This window comes from Phocoena sinus, chromosome 15 (genome assembly GCF_008692025.1).
Source record: "Phocoena sinus isolate mPhoSin1 chromosome 15, mPhoSin1.pri, whole genome shotgun sequence".
NCBI lineage: Eukaryota > Metazoa > Chordata > Mammalia > Artiodactyla > Phocoenidae > Phocoena > Phocoena sinus.
The window spans coordinates 57,774,544-57,791,409 of record NC_045777.1 but is presented as its reverse complement, the minus strand read 5'-3'; the positions used below and the strand labels follow the sequence as shown (position 1 = coordinate 57,791,409).

General features: G+C 44.8%; 1 non-coding gene across 1 annotated transcript; it reads right to left on the bottom strand.

The window, feature by feature from the left end:
• Window positions 1-8,972: 8,972 nt before the first annotated feature.
• TRNAE-UUC lies at window positions 8,973-9,045 on the bottom strand. Its single transcript has one exon. It is a non-coding gene; the product is annotated as a tRNA-Glu (tRNA).
• Between the last annotated feature and the right edge of the window lie 7,821 nt (window positions 9,046-16,866).

The window sequence follows — 16,866 nt, the reverse complement described above, 5'->3', positions numbered from 1 at the left end:
TCATACGGATTAAGGCATTCAGTCCTAACAATGGCCTTGTACGACCCCCATTTCATAAATGAGTATAATGAGTCCGAGTGAGGTTGAGAAATTTCCCAGGGTCACACTAGTAAATAGCCGTGTCTGCTTGGAATTCATCTCCCAGAAATTTCCACGCTGATTCATTCTCTTCCTTCGGGTTTTAGCTAGGTCACTTCTGCGGGGACTTCCCTGACCCCTGCCCTACAGCGCTTCCCTGCCCCCTGTCACCCCCCCAGCTTTGCTTTCCTCACATCACTCACTTCCATCTGCTGTGTTTTTGCTCATATTCTCTCTTCCTCAACTTGACTTGGAACCTTACGAAAGCAAGGATCCTATCTTAGTGACAGCTAGAGACCCAGCACTTAAAACAGTGCCTGGCACACAGTAGGTATATAATAAATGCAGAAATGAATGATCAAAGGAGCCAGACAGTCTGGTGCAAGTTCTTAGCGGCTGCATTATACCACCGCTTTTGCATGGTTATCACCAAGGTCCTATCACTTTAAGATTTGATGCTTAATCGTCTTCCACATAAAATAGAGCCCAGAACTTGGAGGAAGAATCTGGGGAAGGATTATCTGCCTCCCCCAGTGTGGGATCTATTTTCCTGCCCCCTCGATCAAACGCATCGTCACAAATGTGCACACAGATGGAGACACATCATCCGTAGCTTACATTGCTTTTGCTCCAGAGTTGAGGGTGGGGGACTTGATCGTAAACTCCCAGGCAGAAAACCATGGCGACAATCCTCTGGTTCTAATAAAGGTTTGATGAGTCAGCGTCTTGAATGACTATAGCCAAATTGAGTCTGATCACATTCGTTTTTAAAAGGCCATGTTTCAGCCACATAATTTTATAGGAAGGATTGTTCTGAAGGTCATTCCCAGCATCATTTCACACAGGTGAAATGTTTCTGGTGGTGATCAGGAATGCTGGGCGTACCTTCTCAGAGGGGGTGAAGTGTGAGGGGATCCCTCCCTCTAGCAGTGTGTCCTGTACCAGAACCCTCGCCATTTATGTCAGAGAACCCCATAAGAATCACACATGATGCCTGGCCAAGTGTTTTCCGGCATCTTCAGATCTCCTTCTCTCCACAGGCTGGGATCCTTGAATGTCCAGCTTCAGGCTCTCTGGATAGAGATATACAGTAATGAAAAGAACATCGTGTGTAGGGTCAGACATTTGAGTCCTCCGAGCTGTATGACCTTAGAGAAATGGCTTAACCGCTCTGAGCTCTGAGTGTCAATGTTTAGCAGGAAAAAGTGTCCTTGAAGTCCTTCCAGAAAGAGAGGCTAGAATCGGATGCCATAGGTGTCACTTTCAGAGCCCGCATATTATCAGAGAAGCCCAGGTCCTGTGGGTCTGAGTATAACTGGTTAGTACCACTGTGTGGGCTACAAATAAAGTTTTACTCTTCTTTATTTTCTTGCCTGGGATACTTATGCAACACTGTAATCTATCTTCTCCCCAAAGTTAGTTAGAAATACAATCTTTAATTTATTTTTGAATTTTATTGATTTATTTTTTATACAGCAGGTTCTTATTGGTTATCTATTTTATCCACATCAGTGTATACATGTCAATCCCAGTCTCCCAATTCATCACACCACCACCACCACCCCGCTTTCCCCCCTTGGTGTCCATACGTTTGTTCTCTACATCTGTGTCTCTCTATTTCTGCCTTGCAAACCGGTTCATCTGTACCATTAGAAATACAAGTTTTAAAAATCACCTATAATCTAACCAACCACCATTGGATGTTTCCTACCTGATATTTTTATGTGAAGATATAAAGGGAAAATATTATTTTTAAGATCTAGCCAGGAATTTCTTTTAGTGTCTGAAATAACGCATTGGAGAGCCATTTGCTGTAGAAGATGAGCTTGTGGATATCGGTGTCCTTCAGGAAGAGAGAGAGAGAGAGAGAGAGAGAGAGAGAGAGATGCTCCTTGTGTAGAATGAGAGAAAGGTATACGTAGCTCTTCTCTTGAGAGGGAGGGGTAAAAAGAATAAAAAGAGAGGAGAGAGGCGTTACCAAGACTGTGTGCAGCTATGGGCTAGTGGAAATCTGGGGGAGAAGATGGACATTTGAATGAAAAGGAATACATATATTACATATATTACCCAATTTCAAATTGTTCGTCAGTTTTCTTTGTATGCATTCAACTATATTACATTCACCAATGCTCTGTATCTGTGTGTGTGTGTGTGTGTGTGTGTGTGTGTGCGCGCGTGCGTGTGTGTGGCTTAGTACTTCAGGAAAGCCTGAATGTCAATCACACTGGTTCAGTGAAGCCTGGAATGGAGGCAGTCTGAGGGCATCAGGCTCCTGAAGACACAGGTGACCTCAAGACCCTAACCACCCCTTCTTCCCAATAGATAATTAACTGAAAACCTGGACTTCCGTGGGACACTGCACGCCCACATTGATCTCACCTCGATTCCAAGAGGAAAGAGGGTGCGCGAGAGTGTGAGGGGCGAGTGTATGAGAAGTAGGATGCTTTGGGCTGGTCAGACGCACAGCTAATTGCAGACAGCGATTTCCTTATCCACGCCCCCTTCTCATCACCACAGACTCTGCATTCACTGATACGCATGGCAATTTTATTTTGTAGTTGGGGAAGAAAGGAGGAGTTTTGATTAAGAATCTTGGAAAAAGATCGATGGAGCTCTGACTGAATTTCCTTATGAGGTAGGGCTGTTGGAAACCCAACTTAGACTTGCATAAACTGAGAGAGGAAAAGGGGGAAGGGTGGGAAAGAGAGAGGACTGACTTGGCTCATATCTGAATAATTCAGTAATACTGGCTTCAGGAATGGATGGATCCAAGTGCTTCCGTGCTGTCACCTCCCTCTATCTCTGGTCCCCGCTTTCCTTTGTGTTAGCTTCATCTGCAGATGTGCTTTCCTTATGAGGTGACAAGATGCCACCAAGAGTTCCAGCCTTTTATTCTAGCCACTAAGCAACCACCGGAAAGAGAGCTTCTCTTCCCCAAGACATCTAGCTAGAGTCCCAGGGCTGACTCACAATGGCTCTGACCAACTTCATTAAATCTGTTTGTGTGGACAAGAGACAGAATGTGTGTTACTGGGAAGGTGATTCCCAAAGGAAGGTTGGGGTCCTGGAAGTTGCAGAGGACTTGAGGCTGGGCAAGCAGAAACCATAGTGTCTGTTTCTGCCCTGGTTCCCTGGACTGATTTTGGTCCCTTTGGTTAAAATCCAAAAGCCATCCTCTCCCTCCTCCCCAAGATCTAAGCCTCTTTCCTGACTCCTTTTCACACAGATGCAAAGAAAAAAGGCTCCCAACCAGCAGCGACAAAGAATGAGTGCAGTTCAAGCATCAGGTCCAACTCTTTACCCCATCCCCATCTCTTCCCATTAACTGATTTTGAGCATAGACCTGGGTGTTCATCTCTTACAAGAGTGGGACCTCAGCCCTCTCAGAATTGGAGAAAGGGGTGGAGAAAGGACATGAGGCTCCAATGGCGTGGGGAGGCTCGTCACTCCTTAGTTGGAAGAAAAACTTAGGCGAGGGAGGACCGATCCGTGGAAGCTTTGCTGTTGCCCTGGAAGCTGCCGGTGTCTGTGCTTGGGGAGCTCTGGCCGCAGCTAACTGAACCCAGGGATCAGGAGAGGAGGAGGAAGAGACAGAAGATCCCAGGATTTTTTGCAGACTGAGTGATTCAGGAGCAGAGGAAGTTAGTGGCTTTCTTTATGGACTTTCAACCTATCAGGCAAAGATGATCCTACCCATGAGGACTGGTAAAGGGGAGTGGTGTGCCCATTGATAACGCCGTGCTCCCAAGCCTGAGCTCCGGGATCTCCTTATCTATAATATGTGTGTATGCTAGATTGATTTCAAAAGTGTCCCTGAGTCGTCACCACTCCTGGCATCCGTTACTTTGCCACGTGACCTTGTAGTTTCTCTGATCAAGATGTGGAGTCTACTTCTTTACCCGTTGAATGCCAGCTGGCCCCAGCATTTGCTTTAGTCACTAGGATGTCATGGAGGTAACAGCACGTGCCAGTCCCCAGCTGAGGTCTTAGGAGGTCTTGTGTGCTTCGCTGTTGTTCTTGGAAACTTACCCAGTGACCATGTGAACAAGCCCAGGCCATCTTGCTGAATGATGGGTGACACGTGACCTCCACCCCAGCCAACTGCCAGCCAACGACCAGACACGTGAGTGAGGTCATCCTGGAGCATCCAGCCCCAGCCAACTGGTCAACCAACCATAGATGCAACCGGTCAAGGTCACTCAAACGTTTTAAGGTACGAGATGATGGGGGTCTAAGAAATGAGGGGAAAGCAACCCTGGGAGAAACTTAGATGGCTAAGAGAACAAAGTAAAACAGTTCCCTCCTCACTCCCACATCTTATTTTGAGCCTCACATCTGAAAGCAGAGGCTTGATATCCCACCAAGGCTTAGCCTACCCATCAAAATGATCAATATTCCAAATTGGCATCCACACACCCACAGACTTTTACTTTCCTGAACAATGCCCTGATTCACATTAGCCCAAGAATGGCAGTCTGTATCCTTTCCAGTCCCAATGAGTCAACGTCTTAAAAAATAGGTATATATTTAGGATTTCCAAAAGAGATAATGAGCAATTGCTAATAATTATTTGAAGCCATTAGAGTTGGGCCCAGCACAATTAATGCTACTGTTGGATTTTGATAATACCAGAAAGATAATTTAAGCTCAGTGCAACGATGGATGCCAAGACATGCTCAACAATTGAACAGAATTTTCAAACATACAGATGTAATCTTTTCAAGCAGTGTGAATTCAAGTGAATTGAATTGCAACACAATGATGGTCTCTTGTACATTTCCTAGAATGTTCAGCATGGAGAGGCAGATGTTTCCAGGGAGGGAACAAGCTCGGAGGAGTCTGGCCTGCTTCCTCAGGAGCTGGACAGGGTGCTGACCTGTATCACGAATTCAGACCAGAACGGTGGCTGCTCTTTGAGTCAACTTTGAGTCGTGACTTCTGAATTCGTTTCCTGGGCTGCTGTAACAAATTACCACAAACGTGATGCCCTAAAACAACAGAAACGCATTCCCTTACAGTTCTAGAGGCCATAAGTCCGAAGTCAAGGTGTCAGCAGGTTGGGCTCCTCCAGGAGGCTCTGAAGGAGAATCCACTGCATGCCTCTCTTGCAGCTTCTGGTGGCGGCTGCCAATCCTTGGCGTTCTTTGGCTTCTAGATGCTGTGCTCCAGTGTCTTCATGAGTCTTCATATCACCATCTCCTCTGTGTATCTTCTCTTCTTTTATCTTACAAGGACACTTGTCATTGGATTTAAGACCCACCGTAACCCAGGATAAAATCATCTCAAGACTGTTAATTACATCTGAAAAGACCCCGTTTTTCAAATAAGGTCACACTTCCAGGTTGTGGGTGGGCGTATAGTTTGGGGGGCCACCGGTCAACCCACTACAGCTTCTAAGGCAGGAGGCTCCTGCCCACCTCTGACTTCAGCTCCTACCAAGCTCCCCATCATTCCAGGCACATGGGCCTCATGAGTGTTCCTCAAACACACAGGCTTCATTCTTAATCAGGAATGCTGCTCCCTCTTCCAAGAATGTTATGCTTCCTTGCAGCCATTCAGGTCCCAATTCCAGTGTCTCTGTCTCAAAGTGACCTTCCTTGATTTCTCTGTATAAACTGACACCCCATCTCCAGTCTCTCTTCATGACATTCTTCTGTTTTACTTTATTCGTGGCATTTGACGCCATTTGAAATTACTGTAGGTATCTGTTTATTCTTTTGTCTCCCTTCACTAAAATATAAAGCTCCGTAAGCTCAAGGACCTCCCTGCATATTGATTGGAATAACATCTCTGTCAATCTGAGCAGTTTCTGTCCTGTTGCAGACACTCAATGAAGAGTTGTCGAGTGAATGACTGTATATGCCACCCTGGGTATCACAAAGTCAGTTTCATAACTTGAGAGATTGTCTGACCTTCTGAAATGAGAGGAGTTTTTCAGAATCAAGTCCTCAAGTTATGGGACAAGGAGAGAGAACTCTTGTCCACAGGGGAGAGCCCAGGCATGACTGTGTTTTATAAGCACCATCAGATCATTCTAATGGGGCAGCCAGGATTGAAGACCAGTGATCTAAGACAGTCACAGCAATTCCATTCCTTTTGTCAAGTGATTGATATAGTAATCGGGGCATGTGACATAAACATGGTCAATAAACCATGAGGCCAAATCAGCTGGGGATATTCTGGGAAAGCTTTTCTTCCATTTAGAAAAAGGACACAGAGAGAGATTGTTTTCCACCACTGGGTAGCACTCTCCTTGTGGAATATAGACCAGACCTCCCCTGTGTGACTATAGAGAGATTTCACTGCATGTGTCACTTCTTCTGTAGTTTTTCTATCAGTTATCCTATTGGCAGTCATATAGTAGAGATCTAGTGTATTTTCCATCATCCAAGGACACGGGCTTTTCTGCAGGGTTCCGTGGTTGAGAAACTAAGGAGCATATGATGAGCATTTATGTTCTTTCCCTCTTTTTGGTATGCCAGCGTCCGATGGGGTTTATTCTTACCTCATGGCCTCAAGATGACTGCTGCAGTTCCAGGCATCATACAGAGGCAACGCCACCCAGGGTCAGGAAAGAGGTTGTAAATATCTCATGTCTTTCTTCTCCGTGGACTCCACTTTCCTGTAGTCCGCCCCCAGCTGACTTAGACTTCAGGGTTCATTGGCCAGCTTTATGTGTGCACCGAGATAAATATGGTGCTGTTGGACAATGATTCTCTGGGAATAGGAAAGTCAATAAATAAAGACTCCTAAGTATCAGAAAAAAAGAGCCCTGGAGTTGGAGACCACAGTGACCTGGGTTCAAATACCAGCCCTGGCCCCTTATCCACTGTGTGATCTGGTGGCGTCCCAGGCTGCAGCTTCCTCTCTGTAAAATGGATAAATGGCTCTCCTGGTCTTAGTTCTCCTTATCACTTTCTCATGCCTGAGAAGCCAGAACCCAGAAAACCTCAATGTTCTTTAGGCACCTTCGATTTTTCTTTTCAACAAGCTACTCTAATATATCTGTGAAAGTATGCCTCAAAGAGGGGATGGACTTGCACTTGCGAGGTTAGAACACGTCATATCAAGTGAAATATAAAAATCTGAATCCCCAGGCCCCTCCCATAGCACTGACGGTCTCACTTGTTTGTGGTGTTCAAGGAAAAGCATCTTTGACTTCCTCTCTTAAAGCAACAGTGCCCCATCAGCACCTGCATGATGAGCCGTTAAGGTTTCATGAACCAGCCAGCAGCACAGCCCCCAGCTGCTCAGAGACCACCCCCGCCCTTGTCCTGGCAATTCCCACATATCCCGGATCTCATCCAATGGACTTCAGCAAAAGTTGATTTATCACCGCTAATGTGAGAATGTGTTTACCGCTCGCCAGGCCCTGTTCTAAGTAGATTAGCAATCACCACTGAAATTTACATTGAACGTGCCACGTGTGGGACATGGCTTCACGTGCTTTATACACACATTTACTGCATTCTCATAGTAACCCTATGAGGTTCTGCATTTGAGCAAACAGGCTCAGAAAAGTGCAGTAAATTTCTTGAGGTTTTTCAACTAGGGAGGGGCGGAGTCGGGTTTCAAACCCCGATGCAAGTCACAAATGTATACAATTACGTAAGTTAGTGTACTTCACATGATCATAAATGTACTATCTGGAGACGTGTCTTGCCACAGCCTAAACTTTGCACCTAAACTTTCTGTATGTGATAGTGTGGGAGTGAGGAAACTACTCTTTTATTTTTAAAGTGTAAACGAATTATACTGTTATTTTATTTCCAGGAAAAAACAAAGGCTTTGAGTTCTGGGCAATATTTCAGACACTTACTTCTACCAAGTAGAAGCCATTTCCTGTCCAGCCACAGCTTTGGCTCTGTAGCTGGGAACACGATTCCTGTTTACTAAGTGCTGACACACTTTACTATATACTACACTACAGACTACAGTGTCGTTCACTAGATAGCCACTCGGGTAGAGCTGGGATTTGAACCCAGGTCTCAGGACCCCAAAGGTCCACTAAAAACAGTTTCTTTCTATGAATAGGACTGTTCTAATATTCCAGAAACGCTTTGAGGGCATCTGCTATAACTAAGCATGTATCAGACAAGAGAGGAGCAGAATTAAGGCTGCGAGGTGGGCTTGAGGGTTCACACAAATGTTTACTGGGCATAGACTATGCTAAGCCCTGGGATAAATGCCACAGATACAGAGTTGGAAAATTAGACACAGTCCTTGCCCTGTGGTGTCTAGTGTGGAGGACTGTTGTTAAACATAGAATGTAATGGATTCTATCATTTCAGACTGTGAAAAGAGCTATTAAGGAAAACAAAAGGGAAGGTCTCATTTAGCTGGCGGGGAGGGAGAGGTTAACCAGGAATGTCTGCTTTAAAGATACGATATATGATGAGCCCTCAAGGATGGGGCACCGTTTGCAGATGAAGAGTGAGGTGGAAGTGCATTCTCTGCAGAGGTAACAGCGTATGCAAAGGTCCTGAGGCAGACCTGAGCCTGGCACTTGGAGGAACAGAAGGGTTAGTGTAGCTGTATTAATACTGAGAGGGTCTAGGCCACAGGATGGTGTTAGAGAGGTGCACTTCTTGGAGTCCAGCTAAGGAAACAATGCAGGAGGTCCTGGCTTAGGCTGATCAAGAAGAAGCCAGTGCCTGAAGCAGCACACCCAATGAATTAGCACCTCTGGAAGTCACAAGGAAGGACCAGGGAGGAAGATGAGCTGCAGGCACAGAACAGAGCCATGAAGGTGAGCAGATTGGAGGGGATGGCCTTGGTGAGCCAGCCAGCATCGTACTGTACCCATACTAGCCCTTCCTCTTTTCTTTTGGTATATTTTTTTTAATTTATTCATTTATTTTTTTGGCCGTGCCACGCAGCTTATGGGATCTCAGTTCCCCGACCAGGGATTGAACCTGGGACCATGGCAATGAAAGCGCCAAGTCCTAACCACTGGACCACCAGGGAATTCCCCCTTTCTTCATCCCTAATTATCTCTGTGACATTAGACCAGACTTTGGTGTTTTAGGGTCTCCCTGTCTCTTAACTGGCTGCATTTTATTCAAGTTTGCCATCGTGACTTTCAGAGCACAGATCTGAGAACGTCACTCCCCAGCTTTCAGGAGAGAATTAAAACTCCTTAGGTGAGCACACCAGTCCCTTGGTGATTTGGGGCCTGCCCACTCTCACCGCGTGACTCTCTCCATCTCCTGCAACCTATAGCATTGAAGCTCCACCATTGTTCCTTGGGATTCCATAATGCCTTGCCTTGCACTCACTGATGGTTGACTAGATTACGCCAAAAATCTTTTCTAGCTCTAAGAACCCAAGAAAGAAGTGCAAACTCTTTTTCTGACAATAGACATAACAGGCATGAGTCAGTCACCCTGCTTCACTGTTGATCAATGACAAACCCATTGTCATGTGTGAGCTCCGTGTCAGTCCCCACTTTCATTAGAACTGTTTGCCCTCCTTTGCTGAGACACATCTGTAACATTGATGTGTTAAGACAAGTTGCCTAGAGAGTTTCTTTTGTGTGGAGATGTGGTCATAAGGTATATTGAGTTTCTGTTCTCTTCCAGGGGCTGAGGAGTGGTTGGTTACCGAGGGGTACTGGATGCCCCCAGCCTGCTCCCTAGGTCTCTCTCATTTCTGGGGAGTAGCTGGCAGTATTGCAATTGCTTTGTGAGGGAGACTTTCTCGAGGAAGGAAGCAGTGTTCATTACAGAGAGAGTGCATGAGGCAGGGGAGTGGCAGGAGACTTTGGGAGGATTTCTGAGCTGTGAATGCCAGGTTGTCAAAAGGCTGTGGAATTAACTGGAAGAAGAGCACGCTGGTTGAATTACTAGTGATGTTTGGGTTCTCTCCTGGCTCAGGTGATCCTGGTGGCCTGCACTGCCCAGTTAAATGACACAAAAGCTCTAGTATGAAAAGGAAGAGCAAAGCTCTTTGTGGAAACTGTATGTCCCCACAGTCAGATCTTCTTGTGACTTAGCTCTCACTGGCTATGAAGAGCATCAGTGGAAACTTCTGAACCACGGGGGCACTTCTGATTTGCCCCCCACTGCACCTTTGTTGCTGCTCCTCGTCTGACTGCTCCCACCACCCATTCCTGGACTCTGTCCCTTGACTTCTATCTCCTCCCCCAGTTCCTTGTGGCCTCTGGCTTAGTTCAGTCTTCAGCATCCTTCAGCCAGGTTACAGCGTTGCCTTCTGTCTGGTCTCCTAGCTTTGTTCTATTTATTCTTCTATTTGTTCTCCTTCCTCTAACCTAATCATTCCGAGTTAAGGTTCTGCCATCATACCCCTGGGTTCATAACTCCTGGTCTGGCATTTTCCTCCATCAGAAGACCTATGCACTCTCTTATTTAACATCCTTATTGAGATGTAACTGATATACAGTAAACCACACTGTTCCAAGTGTACACTTAGAATAGTTTTTTTAAATAAATTTATTTAATTAATTTATTTATTTTTGGCTGTGTTTGGTCTTTGTTGCTGCGCGCGGGCTTTCTCTAGTTGCAGCGAGTGGGGGCTACTCTTTGTTGCGGTGCATGGGCTTCTCATTGCAGTGGCTTCTCTTGCTGGGAGCATGGGCTCTAGGCGTGCAGACTTCAGTAGTTGTGGCACTCGGGCTTCAGTAGTTGTGGCTCATGGGCTCCAGAGAGCAGGCTCAGTAGTTGTGGCTCGCAGGCTCTAGAGCACAGGCTCAGTAGTTGTGGCACACAGGCTTAGTTGCTCTGCAGCATGTGGGATCTTCCCAGACCAGGGCTCGAACCCGTGTCCCCTGCATTGGCAGGTGGATTCTTAACCACTGCACCACCGGGGAAGCCCACAGTTAGAATAGTTTTGACATGCATATCCACCTGTGAAACCATCACCACAATTCAGATCATGAGCACATGAATCCCCCCAAAAGTTTCCTCTTGTCCCTTTGCAATCCCCTCCATGCTCCCTCCCTCCCATCCTCAGGAAAACACTGGTCATTATAGGTTAGTTTGCATCTTCTGTGATTTTAGATCAATAGAATCATACCGTGTGTGCTCTTTTTTTGTCTTACTTCTTTCACTTGGCATAGTTATTTTTGAGATTCATTGTCGCTGTTGAAGATATCAAAAGTTCATTGCCTCTTATTGCTGCACAGCATTGCATCATATGGGTAATAGATCTAGCAGTGTGTTCATCCAGTCACCTGTTGATGGACAGCTGGGTTGTTCTTGGTTTGGAGCTATGGTATAGGAAGATGCTATGAGCATTCATCTACAAGTCTTTGTATGGATATACATTTTTATTTCTTTTGAATAAATACCTAGATGTGGAATGGCTGGGTCGTATGGTCATATATTATCTTTGAGTAGATCTTGAACAATTCGATATTGTGTTGTAGGAAAGGATGATACCTGTGAACTTCTACATAGAGTTGTGGGATGCCTCCAAGTGCTCATCATGGAACCACAAAACATATACTTTCTTCTTTCTTTATCCTTCCCTCAACCCCACAGGTTTCTGCCTTGCTGGCTTCTTGCCTTCAAAACAGTTTATGAGGGAAGAATCCAACTTTTCTTCATGTCTCAAGGCATTGTGTGTACTTGGAGCCATCCTCCAAGTAATGGCTGTCTCTCTGTGGTTCCAGGTTAACATTATAAGAGACCACGTTGGTTTCCAAAGGGTGGGACAGGCTCACGGCATATTTATCCTATTACAGGAATCAGAAAGGAAAATATGCATCCATTTTGTAAGCACCTTCAAATCTGACCACCTTCTCCACGCAGCAAATATTCAATAGGTCAGTGACAGCTCTGGAGCCAGACCACATGGATTATGAATCCTGGTTTGTGTCATTCTCTAGATATGGGACTTTGTGCAAGTCACATAACTTCTTGTGTCTCAGTTTCCTCTTGGACACAACAACATGGTCTGCTCAACAACTTAGCAGACCATGGGGTCTTTCTGAGGGTTAAAGGTGGAAAGCATAGCGCCTGGCACGTAGTAAGTTCTCTTGAAATGGTATCTATTATTGTCATTATCCAGTCTCCTTCCACCCTAAGCTGTCATCACTGTGGCAGCCCACGTAACAAAAGGGATCAGAGGTGAGTTCACCTTTGATGCTCCCAAAGTTTGCCGCACCACCATTCCATTCAGCACTCTGCTTTGAAGATGCCTTGTTAGTCTATATTTTTCATAATCAATGGCCCTAAGCACCTATTTGAAGGATGAATGGAAATAACACAGGTATGTTAAAGCAAGTAGTTGGGACCACAGAAGCGCCCAAAGAAATAAAATTAAAATTCATTATGGGGCTTCCCTGGTGGCGCAGTGGTTGAGGGTCCGCCTGCCGATGCAGGGGACATGGGTTCGTGCCCCGGTCCAGGAAGATCCCACATGCCGTGGAGCGGCTGGGCCCGTGAGCCATGGCCGCTGAGCCTGCGCGTCCAGAGCCTGTGCTCCGCAACGGGAGAGGCCACAACAGTGAGAGGCCCGCATACCGCAAAAAAAAAAAAAAAAATTCATTATGTTAGTGGATGGGCATTCATGGCCATTTTCCTTGAGATAATGTCAAATGTCTGCCAGAATGTTGGTAAGTAGGGTCAACACTGCAGGAAAAAAAGCAAGATTTTCCCCCATACCGATCGTGTTTTATGAATATTGAACCTCGATACAAATAATGTTATACCCAGGTAACCCTGATTTATTAATATTCTTCAGCACACGGCACCTCTGGGAACTTCACCAAGTTCAATGATACGGTGAGGCTTTGGAAATATCCAGCTGAGTAGGCTGGCTTGTAGGAAAGACGAGCCTTTTGAGCCCTGTCTGCTGTTCATGGTTTTCTGTATCCTCCACAGTTGGGCAGTCAGCCTCCCCTTCTCTCACCTGCTTCCTCACGCTTCTTCTCGTCTCCTTCTTCAGTTGGGTGCAAAGTGTGACATAATTCGCCTCCAACGCAGACCTCAGAGGCTACAGTTTGCTTTGAGCAATGTTGGCGACATTGTTTTCTGGATCCTCTGTTGTGTTTTGATGTTGAGGTTGCTGGTGCCATCTCTACTCCTCACTGGGGATTTGAATAAGCAAGGCTGGTGTAAAAATAACCACTGGTATGTGAACATCATGTCATATTTGTATAACAAAGGGCAGGGGTTTTATTTCATTTGAGATTCTCCCAAGAAAGGAAAAGGTTACAAATAGTTCCAGAGAGGCATTTTCAATGCAGGAACGGGATCAATGACTTAGATCCCTTGATCGTCTAGTCAAGGAGCAGTGAGATGCTATGGAATGAATTGGGGTTTATAGCCGAACCAGATTCCAATTCCATCCTTAGCTACCCACCAACACGATGGGGAGGCTAGTCCCTCGTCCCCAGAATTTGGGGTTTAGAGGCTTATGGATGTCAAGTGCGTGCCACTCAAGGAAGCTGGACACCTTCACCTCCATCCACTGGGGCATACTTCCTCCCTTCCTGAGGTCGTTTCTCTCAGCTGCCCAGAGTAGGGACAGAGCCCAGACATCCTAGAAGCAGACTTCACGAGAGCAGGGTTCAGTCTGGTTCCCAGAGCCTGGCCCTGCTGCATAGTGGATGTTTCATTAATAAATGGCTGAAGAGTACCAGGATCTAGGATCAGGCTGAGATTGTGATGTGTCTTGCTGGTACTTATGGGAGTACATGAGGATTTTTTTTTTTTTAAGCTGTTTCAGTCCTAATTAAGGCCGTGCTTGGGGCTTCCCTAGTGGTGCAGTGGTTGAGAATCTGCCTGCTAATGCAGGGGACACGGGTTCAAGCCCTGCTCTGGGAGGATCCCACATGCCGCGGAGCAGCTAGGTCCGTGAGCCACAACTACTGAGCCTGCGCGTCTGGAGCCTGTGCTCCACAACAAGAGAGGACACGATAGTGAGAGGCCCGCGCACCGCGATGAAGAGTGGACCCCACTTGCCACAACTAGAGAAAGCCCTCGCACAGAAACGAAGACCCAACACAGCAAAAATAAATTAATTAATTAATAAACTCCTACCCCCAACATCTTCTTTAAAAAAAAAAAAAAGACCGTGCTTGATTGAAATTCACAACCTCCCAAGCACATCTCACTGTTCCTACTTCCCTTTTGCAGGTTCCTCGCGACAGCTTGTCTCGCTCTTGTTCTTGACAGCTCTGTGTCTGGCTGAAATGGGTTCAGCCCAGCTTCCCTCTGCCTCTAACCTGGGTAATTAACTTCAGTCCAGGCTGCAGCTCATTATCTCCCTGCAGGTACTAACTGAAGCAGAGCTCCTCTTAGGAGCTCATTAGTCAGATGCCAGAGGTAGAATGTAGACTAGGATTGCTGGGGCCTCCGTGACAGTGCTGTTGACCAGAAGCCTCTCTGTTGGAGTACTTTACATCAGTTTAAAGAATAAAATAGCAATGACCTGTCATGTCTTGGATATCTCCCTATAGGACGCTTTCTTGCCAAACTTTACCTTGGCATGGTGCCACCCACTTGTATTTAGGGACCAAAATACAAGGTGAGAAATAACCCATAAACTGTTTCTGTGTTCGCTGGAAGGCTGTTGTTGACAGCCACGCTCATTACTTAACACAGGGCCCTCCCTCTGAGAAGCCCTCGAGAAATTCTTTTCGGCTTTCGGTACGAGAGACGGTTGTACATTTGCAGGGCAGCTGATAGTGGAGAAGTGCAGCTCAGTGCGACGAGAAGCGGGCAGGTCTTGGAGAGATCAGACCTGGATGTGAATTTCCTCCTTACCACTTTCTATCTCTCAGCTCTCAGGTTGGGTACCTCTTTCATTTTCCAACGCATAAGATAATACTTAGCTTGCATTTTGTTGTGAGGATTAGATGAGGTAATATATATAGAAGCCCGGTACTTAGTTTGTGCATGATTGATGGTCAGTGCCACTGTTGTTTGCTTCTGTGTATAGACATGAAACTCATAACTGTCTTTGCCTCTTCTAGATGCTGGGACGTGCAGAAGCAAATCTCCAGCAAATGTCTAGGACTCCTTGGTGTGGATTTTGTGTAACAAATCTTGCTCCTGGTTCTCTCTCCCTTTATTGTTTATTCTGTTGAGGTGTTTTCTGTTTGCATATTTTAATTAATTGATTATAATTTATTATACCTGAAGTATTGCATATATCTTTCATACCTGCCTCAAATCCTGTTTGGAGTAAGCTGAGATAGAAACATTGTAATAAAGAAAGAAAGAAAGAAAGAAAGAAAGAAAGAAAGAAAGAAAGAAAGAAAGAAAGAAAGAAAGAAAGAAAGAAAAGAAAGAAAGGAAGAAAGAAAGGGAGAGAGAGAGAAAGGGAGAGAGGGAGGGAGAGTGGGAGGGAAAGAAAGGAAGGAAGGAAGGAAGAAAGAAAGAAAGAAAGAAAGGAAGGAAGGAAGGAAGGAAGGAAGAAAGGGAGAAAGAGAGAGAGGGAGAGAGGGAGGGAGGAAGGGAAAGAAAGGAAGGAAGGAAGGAAGGAAAGAAAGAAAGAAAGAAAGAAAGACCTTAGCAACCTCTGACATTCAATTTTAAGTGATCAATTTTAAAAATCTGAATGAAAAATATCAATATAGAGGCTATCAAGAAAATGATTAATGCCCACTCTAAAAATGGAAGGTATCTTTTGGAAATTAACCCATTATCCGATACATAGTTTGCAAATATTTTTTCCATTTCTCACGTTGCCTTTTTATCCTACTGATTATTTCATTTGATATGCAGAAGCTTTTTAGCTTGATGTACTCCTACTTGTCTATTTTTGCTTTTGTTGCCTGTGCTTTTCTAATAACCCGATTAAAAAGTGGACAAAAGACTTGAATAGACATTTCTCCAAAGAAGACATATAAATGGCCAACGAGTACAGGAAAAGATGTTCAATGTCACTAATCAACAGGGAAATGCAAATCAAAACCACAATGAGACACCACTTCACACCTGTTAGAATGCCTGTCATTAAAAAAAAAGACAGCAAGTGTTGGCAAGTTTGTGGAAAAATTAGAACCCCTGGTCCACTATTGGTAGGAATGCAAAATGGTGTGGTCACTATGAAAAACAGTATGGAGGTTCCTCAAAAAGTAGCCAAGACATGGAAGCAGCCTAAGTGTCCAAGGATGGATGAATGGATAAAGAAGATGTGGTACATATATACAAGGGAATATTACTCAGCCATAAAAGAGAATGAACTAATGCCATTGGCAGCAATGTGGATGGACCTAGAGATTATCATACTGAGTGAAGTAAGTCAGACAGAAAAGACAAATATCATATGATATCACTTATATGTGGAATCTAAAAAGGATGATACAAATGAACTTATTTACAAAACAGAAACAGACTTACAGACATAAAAAACAAACTTATGGTTATCAAAGGGGGAGGGTCGGGGGCAGAGATAAATTAGGAGGTTGGGCTTAACAGATACACACTATTATATATAAAATAGATAATCAACAAGGACCTACTGTATAGCACAAGGAACTCTACTCAATATTCTGTAATAACCTGTATGGGAAAAGAATTTGAAAGAGTAAATATATGTATACGTATAACTGAACCTCTTTGCTGTACACCTGAAACTAACAATGTAAATCAACTATACCCCAATATACAATTAAAAATTAAATTTTAAAAAATTTTAAAGAAAAAAAGTTAAAAATAGAACTACTACATGATCCTGCAATCCCATTTCTGGGTATTTATTCAAAAGAATTGAAATCAGGATCTCAAAGAGATATTAGCACTCCCATGTTCATTGCAGCCTTATTCACAGTAGCCAAAATGTGGGAAACGACCTAATGTCCAATTGATGGATGAA